The sequence below is a fragment of the Barbus barbus genome, assembly GCF_936440315.1.
Source record: "Barbus barbus genome assembly, chromosome: 12".
Taxonomy (NCBI): Eukaryota; Metazoa; Chordata; class Actinopteri; order Cypriniformes; family Cyprinidae; genus Barbus; species Barbus barbus.
In genome coordinates this window covers 5,245,777-5,258,943 of record NC_136740.1, presented here as the reverse complement: position 1 = coordinate 5,258,943, position 13,167 = coordinate 5,245,777, and the positions used below count along the sequence as shown (strand labels likewise).

Below are 13,167 nucleotides of genomic sequence, written 5' to 3'. Positions count from 1 at the left end.
TCTGTCGTTGGCTCCTCCCGCCACAGTGGTGGAGAATGCGGGCAGGCGGAGCCTAGACAGCGCAGTTGGGCAACATCTGATGACGTCATCCCCTCTCGCTCGCAAAAAAAGCCGTGGAGCCCGCACGGGGACAGAGGAACGACGGGGACAGCCTCCCAGCCACCGAAGGGGTAAGTGACGTTCTTTCTATTGGTCATTTACCCTGTGGCTGGTTGAGGCTGACAACTAATACCCGGTTTCTCTGTCCCGGTTCCGGCGCGGTGCGAGAGGGAGCGTTGCCCGGAGAGGAATCCCTGCCCCGCCCACTCCGACCGCTGGAGCCTGGTTGAGGAAGGTAGCACTCCTGCGTGGGCGGCGACCCTAGGACGGGGATGTCGCTTGGGGGGGGGGATGTGACGAGTCGGCTGCCTCCCCCCTGTCTATCATCACCACCCCGTCCCGTATTCGCTGCCCTTCACCAGGCTCCCGACGGGAGTGGGTGTGTGAGAGAGGAGGGGCGCTGAAACAGCCAGGGCTGGCGGCGTGTGATGAGGCGCACCTGACGTGAGTAGAGCCTCATCACCGCCGCCGTTTAAACGCCGAGCGCGCCTCTCCTCGAGAGACCGGTCTCTTCCCCGTGCATGCACGCTGGTGTCCTCGTGGGTCCAGGAAAGGGAGCGTAGAGGGAACTACCTGCCGCCGTCAGAGACGCGAGCGGCCGGACCCGCAGTCCGGCCGACACTGCACCCGCGATACGGCCGTCGGGCAAGGACGCCGGGCCGTGGAATCCCGTCGAGCACCCGGGGATGAAGGAGTTGGACGAAGCCGCCACAGAAGCCGCCGTCACCCGCGCCCCGGGACCTCCAGACGGGAGCGCGTGCGGCCGCCGGACTCCGCCCCTTACCTGGACCCTTCCCTCCTGACCACTGCCCTCCTTCACGAGCCCCGCAGCACAACGAGGACACCAGATCCCTGTTTATTTTGGACACTTTTCCCCCTTTGGACACTTTATTTTAAATATTGTTTAATAAAAACCTCTCCGAGGCTTGACGCCACGCCCACTGTGTCTGTCGTTGGCTCCTCCCGCCACAAGTGTATAGTCATTACTTTAGTCAGCTAAAACATCACCGGGATCTGACAAATTTCTTAAAATTAAGTTTACTAACTAACTAAGCACAGGCACAAGCAGTGATGTGCAAACAAGGATGTTTTACAAGTTTTGAAGATATAAAGCATCAGAGAAGGTGTTCAGTGTACTGGTGATCCGAAAACCATTGCAACTGGTTTACACAACCGGTTCTTGACTCGAGAACTGCTGCAGGCACGTTCAGTAAATCAGCTGCTCTGCTCGTGCTCATCAGTTCTATTTACTACAAACTTAATTTGTGAATGTGTCATCTTCTTTACTGTACTGGTATTTAATACATTGTATTATGGCCAATAACACACATACATTCATCTTTTACTAATAAATAAAATTAATACTTCAATATACTCCATCAGTTGTTTCCAAAACTGTAATGCAGCCGAGCCAAACACATCCTCATACAGGGAGTCATAATTTTCAATATATAATTATATATAATCACACTTTCTGATGTAAATAGGCTACTTGAATAACATGCTTTTGGCCCGCCTTGAAAAATTGCACGCATGCGCAGTATCATCAGCTCATCGGTTCTCAAATCGGATGTGTCCGAAAGAATCCGGTTCTCGGTTGAGTGTACCGGCGATCCGAAAATCATTGCAACCGATTCTTGACTCGAGAACGAGAGCAGTGGACGTGTACGTTCATTGCACAAACGCTCAGTCTATCAGCTGCTCTGCTCGTGCTCATCTTCAGTTCTCTCTTCACAGCAGTTCAGAGTCAGTACTGTTGGAGTAACTGAATAACACCGGGATATTGGTTTACTTCGAGTCAGAGGGAGTGTCAGGCACGTTTATAAACCAAATAACTTAAGAAGTTTGTGGATTAGTGCATACTGGAGACGTGAACCGTTTCAAACGATTCAGTTCGATTTGGTGAACTGGATCAACTGGTTCACTAAGAAGATCCGGTTAAATAGAGCGATTCGTTCGCTAACTGGACATCACTAATACATATATACAGGGATACACATCACTGGTGCACAAGTGGAAATACATAACCAAAATAAAAATGTGTTGGGTAAATAAGTTCAGATCACTCATTTGTGTACCGACATTGTGGACAGCTGTTAATGCACAATCACCATTTTAGATTATACAGTATTACAGTTAGTAAATTACTGTATAATTTCCATTTGAATTAAATTTAGCAAAACTGACAATTCATTCATTGACGTGCTTTACTCGGCAGTGCATATATTTATTTGATGGCCATCCGCCTAAATAAAAGCTTGCTGAATTTTAGGTTTGAAAAGAATAAACTCAAATTATTTATTTTTTTAAATAATAGAAAAAGAAAATGTAAATATTAGCATTGTATTTTTAATTGTATTTTAGCACACTTTATTTATAAAATTTATAAAAAAAAATCTATTTAAAATCAATTTTTATAGTTATATTAAATAGGTCACACTATGTACAGTGTGCGCACAAAAGCAAATCTCCAGGTGCTCTCATGAGAAGCAGACTGAAAAACTTGAGTGCATCCCTGTATAACATACACACACACACACACGGGCAACATTTAACTCGAGTCAGGGATCAAGAAAACAATTGCAAAAAAATACACAAAATATTCTTAAAATGTGTCCATTTTTGGATTTATTACCACCAAATGCAAGACACATGACGAAAAAAAGTTGTGGGACTATATTCAAGCCACTCATGAATTGGAAATAATATTACTGGTTGATATGGCCAGATCTCAATAAAGTTTTTGGATCTCGCTCAGAAATCGCGCTGTCTGTGGAGCATTGGCCAGTTCCCGTTCCAGAATTAAATCGGGTGCTCTCACATATTTTTGTCCCCTCCATTGCTATGGTTTTCACTGTCAATCACTGCCATTTCGAGAGTGAATCCAGCATAAATATGTGGATGTCATGTTACAGCGTGTATGTGTCTGAAAAACAAAAGTTTCATACAAATTCAGAATGGATTACAGCATAGAAAGCACGCAAAGTGCACTCCCTTTATAATCACTAAAAAGCCGTCACTCATCTTAAATCAATATATCTCTCTAAACTGCATGATGCATCTCTAATTTACATTGTCTGCACTCTGTTTGTTATGAGATGATTCACGTGTGTGCAGACCTGCACTGAACAAAAATTCCAGCAGTGAGTGAATTCTCACCAAACGTTTCTGATTAGCCACTGCATTAAAAAAAAATTAAAATCAACAAATATGTGATTGGCTAGACTGCTCAACGCTGCAAAAACACATTGTAAATATTGTAAATAGTCACTTTTGATGCTGACCAGAGCGCAAAAACAAATATGAACTGAATAGTTTGCCAGATCACAAATTGAGGGTGTTTTTGTGAGTGTATTTAGCTCCCTCTTGCACCTTCGTTGAACCGGGCCTGGGTATGGCTAACTGCTCCAAATTGCAGCAGGGCTGACATCGGGATTCCATGACTAACATCTGGCCCCAATGTCGCCCCTGTATATATGCAAATCCAAACACTGGCTTGCCTAGATTACAGGTGCAAAAGGTACATCATGAGATGTCTTTTCCAAGTATGCAACACATGCTACAAGTTTTTGCACATAGGTGATCACAGTAAGAAAACAGTAATGCACAATAAATCTCAAATCTCTAAATCAAATAAAATTTGATATGATCAATTTTATGATATAAATAAAGAGTTTGACTATACAGAACTGTGAATATTTCACTCACTTCCAGAGCTTTTTACAGTGCTGCACACTAGCGGAGGCAACCTCTGGTAATTGTACTAATTTTATGAACACTTACAGAAAAGGGCCATTTCACTAAAAAGTGGACGTTTAATGGATTAAGTCTTTCAAGAGCAGCTCAGTTCCTCATTAATGGCCAAGTGCTCACAGCAAGAGAGTGCTAACTGAAATGACATATAGCTTAGAAATTACAGTCCCGCAATAGAGCTGCACATATATTCATAGTCACTTATTCTCACGGTGAGTGTAAAAAGACAGAACAAACCCTCTTAAAGACACATTACATTGAACTAGCTTTGATTTTTTTTGTGCTTTATTGCTGCACATTTTATTGTCCGTGGGCTTGTCACACTTCACAGTGCTCATGAAAGCAATGGTTTATTATTGTAGCTGGCTGTAGACGGGTTTATGTGATATTTGTGGTGAAAGACCTCGTGCTGTGTTTTAAAGCCCTCTCTTCACACTTTTAAAATAAAGCTCCAACGATCGTTCTCTTTGTTTTAGATGTGTGAAGACATAATATAAGCCTGGTAACTAGAATTCTTACATATTTCATAAGCTCATTTTGTCACGTTGTGTGAAAATGCCAATTTCAGGCATTTACTAAAAGCAGAAGAAACAAACTAGTTAAAAAAGCTTTTTTAGGTTAATATGCTCACGTCTTGATATGGTTTCTCAAAGCTAACAGTTTATCCAATCAGACAATGAAATATCCAGTAATACCCCTCAGCAGAGGATCAACCATCCATGGGAAAACTTTATTTTTAAAGCTTGGTCTGATAACTGAACTGATAGATGCTGAACATGATGCAGGACGATGACAGACTGTGTGATGTAGCCTATTAGAATGCGGGTCTCAAAAATTCAAGAAATGAAGGCAACATTTCCCATAATTTAGCAATATCATATGGCCAAGAGTGCTGTTTTTATCCTGAATATCTGCACAATTACAAACGTAATATTGATTTTTACAAAAGCTCAATAAACAAGTTAATATTATGTTACATTTTAGACAGTATTGTAAGCATTGTCTGTTTTTGCTCAATTTCGCCAACGGAAATAGTTCCACACAAAGCCGCTGCAGAACTGTTGTGCATCTCTGAGCAACACAGGTGTTTCATTACTAAAAGAATCCACATTTTTGTAACGAATTGAGTGAGCCAATGATTCAGTGGCCCATTTAATAAAGAGAGTCACTTGCTTCGTTTCTGAATGAATCAGCCATTTGATCAAATTGGTTCAACGAATGATTCAATGACTCAGTAGCCCCTTTCACACAGTAATACCGGTAAATTGATGTCAAATTACCAGAATGACTTTACCGGTAAATTCAAAAATGTACTGTTCACACAGGCAATGACGTTTCATCTTTTTTTCCAGAAAAACACCATTCACACATCGCTTTCAAATTACCGGTAAATTCTATGGCATCATTAACCAGAAAATACCTCTAAACGACTGCGCCTCCCGGTGTTGTGTTAGTAAACATGGAGGGATATACGCTAGAGCTGAACGATTTGGCAAATAATATCATTGAGATTTGTTTTTTTTTTTACCAATATTGCAATTGCGATTTAATATGCATATGCGATTTAATATGGTAATATGCATTTAATATGCATATTACCATATTGTATAGCCTATCTTAAGGTCGAAGTCTTCAGTGATGAAATGCACCGTAACACTGCTACTGCTTGAGTAATTTCCATGTCAATTTACACGTTTTTTTAGAGGGGTTCCCCTGGTAAAATGAGCATTTCATGGGCTAAATACAACTTTTTTGGAGGCAAACCGCAGACTTGGCAACACTGCAGCATGCCAATTTGATGCGTCCTCTGAAGACTGCTTAGATGTGTTCGACTTGAAGCAGCGCTGCTAGATCGATCGTTGTGTGTCATCAAAGTACCGCGAGAGTTATAAGAGAGCGGACGTCTCCTTATGCTTTCTCTCGCCGTACTTTAGTGTCATACACTAATCGGTCTTCAAGTCGAACACACCTCTTTACTCTAACGTGTCACATGACAGAGTGTAATCGCAACCTCTGCGGTTGAAAAATCGTGTTTTTTCAGATCGCGATATTATCGCAAATGCAATTAATCATTCAGACCAAGTATACGTGGCCAGTGTTTTTGTTGATGTTTTCATTTGTGTGTCAAACCTTCACATTCAAGCAGTGCTTTTGGCCCATAGACGTGACAACTTCAAACCGAACTACACAGCGTGGTGTAAATGCATCATCTGCTTAAAAATGTTTTGATTGGCCCAAAGCCATAGAATTTTGAATTTCAATGGCTCTGTATTGGCCCAGATTAGACGTCTTAGGTCATAGGGTTCCGAACTCAAAACGGTAATCTTCATTCTGCGTTCACATACTGCATCCTTCCAGCAATTTACTGGTAATGTTACAACTTCTCATACCGGTAAATCGCCGGAACGAATTTGCCGGTATCTTTGAAAAGGTGTTGTTCACACATGATCTCTTTACGGTAATTTATCGTTAATTTTCCAGTTAAGTCTGTATGTGTGAAAGGGGCTAATGCCACCTATTTCTTTCTAAACCTACTTTTTTGTAAGGTCTATTGAATGTTTTTTTTTGTCATTTAATACAATAATATCTTTACATTTTTGTGGGGCGTGGTAATTTCTCAGCCCAAATTGATGTGCGAACAATTTACGATTAATTAGATTAATCGGTACATCATGTGATTAATTAAATAAAAAGTTCAATCACTTGACAGCCCTTGCATATATATCTGATGATGATGATTATTACCCCCCCCCCCCCCCCCCCCCAAGTATTACATCTCTTTTGGTATTAGTTTTCTATACACAAAATAATTATTTTTAGAAATGTTTTTGTTTATAAAGACCTTTATACTGTACAACATATGAAAAACATACTTTGGAACAAAACAAACACTGAATAAAGGGTGTTTCTTTCTAGGCCTGGGCAGTATATCGAGTTTGTACGATATATCTTTTATAAGCCATGCGGTATGAAGCATTAGCGTTAATATCAATATACAGTAGTTTGATAGGAGCGCATCTGACAAAAAGACAGACTGAACTGTGGAGAAAGTGCATAATACAATATGCTCTAAACATGTGACAAGCTTTATATGAAGGGCTTTAAAAAACTCATAAGATATAGGCTAGTAGCATATAGTTTCTAGTTTCAGTTTAAAGCGGCTCGCGCTCACCCCGTCAGATGCTCTGACAGAAAGGCTGCGTGTGTCGCTGACAGAGATGCTACTCGCGTTGTTTAATGTGTTTGAGATGTGCTGTTTTCCTTAATGCATAACTTACCTTTCACAGGTATATTCTCCATTTGTAAATGTTAAAAAAGCCATGTTAATATTTGCATTTTGCTGTCAGAAGTGCATGAGCTTTTACTTTGCGATTCTCCGCTAAACTTCACATACTTCATTTAGAACGAGCGCCGCCACACTCATGCGCGCCAAACAGACAGAGCGCAATGAAATAGGAGCGCAATAACTCTGACTAAAATATACATTTTGCTGAAATATTTGTAGTTGGACAATAAATGTGACATGTAGAATTTTAAACCTACAAGTAAATGAATTTGTATGATAGCACTAACTGTAAAGTGTAATGGGACAATTAAATTTTTTACTCTGCGCTTTTTTATTATTTTAATTTTTTGTTTAATAAATTTAACTTCTGCTTTAAAAGCATTATTTTTGTTTTTAGATTGCAATGTTACAATGCAATGTGATTTTAACCCTTTTTTTGCACATAAGATATGCCTGCATGCTTACATTCACTTTGTTTAATCCAAATACAAAATACAGAGATATATACCATATACTGCAAATCAGCAAAAAAATACAGAGATATTAATTTTTTCTCATATCGCCCAGCCCTATTTCTTTCTTTAAATTGCTCCTCAATAGCAAATATCCCTTTGTTTGTCCTGTAGTAAATCCATAAATATATAGGTAACTAGGATTTGTTTCCCTGTACGCTAAACCACATCCTCAGCGTGAGACACATTGCTAACTTGATCTACACCTATTATTACCATTCAACACAATTCATATATGTGACCCTGGACCACAAAAACAAGTCGCTGGGGTATATCTGTAGCAATAGCCAAAAATACATTGTATGAGTCAAAATTATAGATTTTTCTTTTATGCCAAAAATCATTAGGACATAAGATAAAGATCATGTTCCATGAAGATATTTTGTAAATTTCCTACTGTAAATATATCAAAACTTAATTTTTGATTAGTAATATGCATTGCTAAGAATTTCATTTGGACAACAATTTTCTCAGTATTTAGATTTTTTTGCACCCTCAGATTCCAGATTTTCAAATAGTTGTATCTCAGCCAAATATTGTCCTATCCTAACAAACCATACATCAATGGAAAGCGTATTTATTCAGCGGCAAAATGTACTCTTATGACTGGTTTTGTGGTCCAGGGTGACATATAACAATAAACATTTATAGCATTATTTACTTGATGAAATCACCACAGACAAACAACAGCTTTGAAAAAGACTACATGCTTGCTGTGTGTGCTATTTGTCCAATCATCAACGTCTTTAAACCTCAGTGTCACCACGTTCAAGCACCGCTGCAGAGCACAGAAGCAAATGACCACACATTCTCGCAGAATAAAGAGGTGACAGACAGAGAATGTGCAAAAAAAGTATTTTAATCTAAACAGCCTTGTGATAGTCCAAGAAAATGGTCGTGCGTGACTTGAATTGCTTTTAAGTGAGCACTAAGATGCTTTTCCATCTCTGATGTGAGCAGCATGCAGGTACTGTAAATCCTGAAACTCAGCATCCAGAGTTCAGACAAACAGCCGATAATCATGAAGTGAAGGTTAATAGAGAATGTTTAAAGACTAACGCACTTACAGTGTTTTAAGAGGTGGCGGTTGTAAAGCTTTATGGAGGTTAAAGGGTCAGTGGCCCCTTTTCTCTCTCCATCTTCCTTTCACTCACTCTTTCAGACGGCCTTTCTTTGTTTTTAAATTTGGAACTTCTTTTCCGTGCAAAGTTGTAGATCACACAGGTCTTCGAGATTACCATTAGCTAGAAGAGCATGGCTTAAAAATATGGATTAGATAGCCCACTATTTGCTATGCATTATGACTGACCCACTTGGCCACCTACCCAATTATTTTCTGCATTCACTTTAACCTTTTTTTTTCCTGCTTAAAGAATCCATAATAGCAAACCACTTGATTTGCTTCAAGAATCTAAGCATTCTTAAAACAAGAATTTATCTTGAAAAGAAAAAGGTAAGTCTTCAGAAAGAATTCCATCTCCCTGATGAATCACAACAATACAAACTTATTCACAATACAAACTAAATTCAGAAAAAGCTACATATCAGGGTAGATGGCAAAAGCACTACAGATTCCACAAAGCATTTCTGGTTGGGGCATTAGCAGGCAACAATGACTTTTCTGATTAGTGGATTTAAAATACGCCTCTTAAGATTACTGGAAATGTGTTTTTTCAACTAGAAATTGACAATTACACACAAAAAAAGCACCATTTCATAATTTTATGTCTGTCTTAAATTTTTTTTATATTTTATAAATCGATTTATCTATAATGTAAATGTGGGTGTTTTACTTCCAAGACCCTGACTGATGTTCCTACATTTCCATTTGTGTTTTTTGATGACTTTTATATTCTTCTAAATCACAGAAAAATAGGGTCCCACTTTATAGTAGGTTGCCTTAACTGCTACGCACTTACATTTAAATTAATAATTTAATACAATGCACTTATTGCGAAAATACATGTTTTTACATTGTACTTATAAACCCACTCTTAAACCTACACATACCACCAAACCTGTCCCTAACCTAAGAGATGGAGTGATGGAGATTTAACGCTATCACGGAACCGGCTTTACTGACAAGATGCGCATGATCATTGCGTTCGATATATCGCCCAGCCCTACTGTGAAGTCCTAAGAAGTTGCTACCAAGCTCACCTGACGTGAAGTGAGGTCTGCTATCCAACGGGACAGACACCAGGGAATCCACAATGTCTGACCTTCTCTGGAGGAGTTTGGAGATCATATCAAATCCCTGAGGACCTAGAAACTCAAACAGCTAACAGTGAGAGAGAGAGAGAGAGATGAGAAAAATAAGAGATTAGAAACAAAGGATATGTGCAGATTTGCAATAACTTTCCATAAAACAGCAACCAGAACAGATTCAGTATTACAAAAATGTAATATGACAATGTAACATCAATTTGCAGCAAGGTGTTACATTTTTTGAATTATGAATCACAGTTGTTGTCTCTGTAAAACATTTTAAAGGGAACACAAGAGAATTATAAGTCAAATCAGTGGCCACTGTATTCCAAGTGGGCCATCTGAGACTGAAAAAACCTGAGTGAATCATAAAAGTACTTATAATTTACTGTGAAATGTAGCATTATAACATAACACATTTCATTAATCACGAGTACTGCAGTGTGTTGTGTTGTAGTGTAAATGACAAAAAACAGTGTTGAGTTACTTGTTTTATGTGTTATGCATGTGTTATGTGTTCGCTATTATTAGCTTATGCATATGGAGCAATTATTGTATTGTTACAAGGGATGAACTAAAGCTATTCTGAAACTAAAAACAAGAAATACAATTCAAATACACCATAAAACTACATTTTATTTCAAAACAAAAAAGAAAGAAAAAAATACAACAAAGTTGCAAGTCAGGCTTAACAAATAAACCGAACACTCTTCAATTTTGCCATTTGTAAAGAATACCAATAACTTTTATTAAAACTTTAAAAAATACAATCAAGTACTGTAAAAATACTGTAAAGTCCTGGTAATTATCTTAATACACCTATGGCTAAGCTACACACAAGTAGAGGCAAAGCTTTTAAAAATGGCAGGAAAGACGTGCTCAAGACGTCACAAAGTCTCATTTTCATTTTATGAGTTGAAAATCACCACAAAAGCTACAGTCTAGTCTCATGCATAAATCAGTTTTACATAAAGAACACTGCATGTGGTGTTGAGCACTCATCTCTCAGGGGAACTGCAGTATGGAAGATATTGAAATGATGAGCTACAATTGTATGCTTTATTGTGAAACAATTAAATTGACAATGTTAATTAAATTAATGAGAACAGTATGGGGAAATGTGGTCCAATCGAATTATCATGCTGACTTCTTCAACGACGAGAGCCATTAGCGCTCTAAGAGCAGTTTTTAATACTGACCTGCGAATGTCTAAAATAAGGGTGATTCTTTGGTATTTTTTTTTGTTTTGTTTATTTATTTTTTTACTAGTGCAGTTTTTAGTTTCCATACATGACTAAATGAAGCAAATAACCTAAGTAAAATAAATCAAAGAAAAAACATTTTGTACCAAACGTATCACCCCTAGTGTGATGCACATGTTAAACCATCTCATTAACAAAGCTGCACATTTTGATCCTGCATGTACTATAATGTACAGTAAAGTACATCCTACAAATACACGAATATACTGTACATGTAAATGTCATAGCAGCAATGGGACCCAAAAAGAAGATAGGACTAAAAGATCTCACTGGTTGACCAGTTAGTTCACCCTCAGGCCATCCAAGATCTAGATGAGTTTGTTTCTTCAAGGGAACAGGAGACATTTAACATTACATCACTTGCTCACCAGTGGATCCTCTGCAGTCCATAAATTAACATCTTGTGAAAAGCTGCTTGTTTGTAAGAAACAAATCCAAAGACATTTTTGACTTTAAAATGCTTCCAGGCTAAAATCAAGTCCCCTTTTCATAATATTGATGGACTGGATTTGTGTGGATTGCTAGTGGATTACTGTGATGTTTTTCTCAGTTGCTTGGACTCTCATTCTGACGGCACCCATTCACTGCAGAGCATCCATTGCTGAGCAAGTGATGGAATATTAAATTTCTCCAAATCTGTTCCCATGAAGAAGCAAACTCAACTACAACTTGGATCGCTTGAGGATGAGTACATTTACAGCTAATTTCCATTTTTGAGTTAACTATTCCTTTAAAATTACAATAATTATTGATTTTTTTTTAAAGAAGTACCTACAGTACACTGTGAAAGTAAAAAAGCAGTTTAAAAATAGTGCAAAATATGAAGGGGCTCATAAAGAAGCATGGATTCATTTTAAAATTTCATGGTGAAAAATGTGTGCTTGGTGTAAATGAACCTTAATATCGCTGCATCCTTCATTCAACTGACTTCATGTAAAAATCACGGTACTCCACATGCAGTGTAATCTAAAAATCACTCTGTTCCCAAAATGAACAGCCAAATAACAATAAAACGGTATGGATGTGACCGTGTCACTGACATGACTGTACAATCTTTTCAGCAGATCTTTTGTACAGATAGCACTCCTGCAGGGATGCTAAACAAAAGATGAAAATGTGCTTTAAAAAAGAAAAAAAAGGCAAGCAGGCAACAAATGCACACTTCTATGCTGAAAGTACAAAGCGATTTCATTCCAGTAGATAGATACACATTTCCTGTACTCTCCAGAGACTATTACAAAATCTTTCCAAGTTTGTTTGTCTTTCTGTGCTTGTGTGGTGTACCGTTTACCGTTTTAAATGCCCCAGCAGAGTATTTTCCTTTAAATGCAGTTATATTGTTATTTTGCTCATTGTATTTTCTTCTATCATCACAGAAAGTGTTATTTGTTCATGATTGGATGATTTTGCAAAAACAAGAAATGTCAAGGTTATACTTCACACTATTGTTCTGCTTAAAGAAAATAAAGCCTATTTTTGCACTCATTAAGGTTTTGCTAGTGACAATTGCTAGTGTTTTCCCCCTAACTGTCAAGTGAACAAATCTTATTTCTATTTCTGTAATTTGATTACATAAGGTATATTTGTCATGTAGGACTGTACATCATGATAGTTTTTTAAATCATAATTTAAATTTTTATGTAAAAACTTATATATATCATTGTGCCTAGACAGGACGGTCTGATTATTGTAATGACCGTGATAAGAATGCCATTAAAATAGTTAATATTTATAATTATTATTTATACGTATCATTTATATGGTGTATTATGTGATCGCTTACTATGATTATTTTATCTTGGACAATGTGCCATTGTATTTACAGCCTGTTTGACAGATTATATATTAGAGATGCACCGACTGACCGGCCAGGGACCGGAATTAGCCGGTTTTCCGCATGATCGGCCTGGACCGGTGACCGGCTGGTCAGTTTTGACGTCACACTTACAGTGATTGAAAATAGTTCCAATCAAAGCCACAGCAGAACTGTTTTGTGTCTCCGAGCAACACAGCTGTGTTTAATTACTGAATGAATCCACGTTTTTGA

General features: G+C 38.2%; 1 pseudogene across 1 annotated transcript in view; it reads right to left on the bottom strand.

The window, feature by feature from the left end:
* Positions 1 to 13,167, bottom strand: part of LOC306878052 (activating signal cointegrator 1 complex subunit 3-like) — a 223,968-nt pseudogene that overhangs the window by 187,269 nt on the left and 23,532 nt on the right. The window contains exon 4 of the transcript in view: positions 9,802 to 9,931. The product of the transcript in view is annotated as an activating signal cointegrator 1 complex subunit 3-like (transcript). The remainder of the gene's footprint in view (positions 1 to 9,801; positions 9,932 to 13,167) is intronic.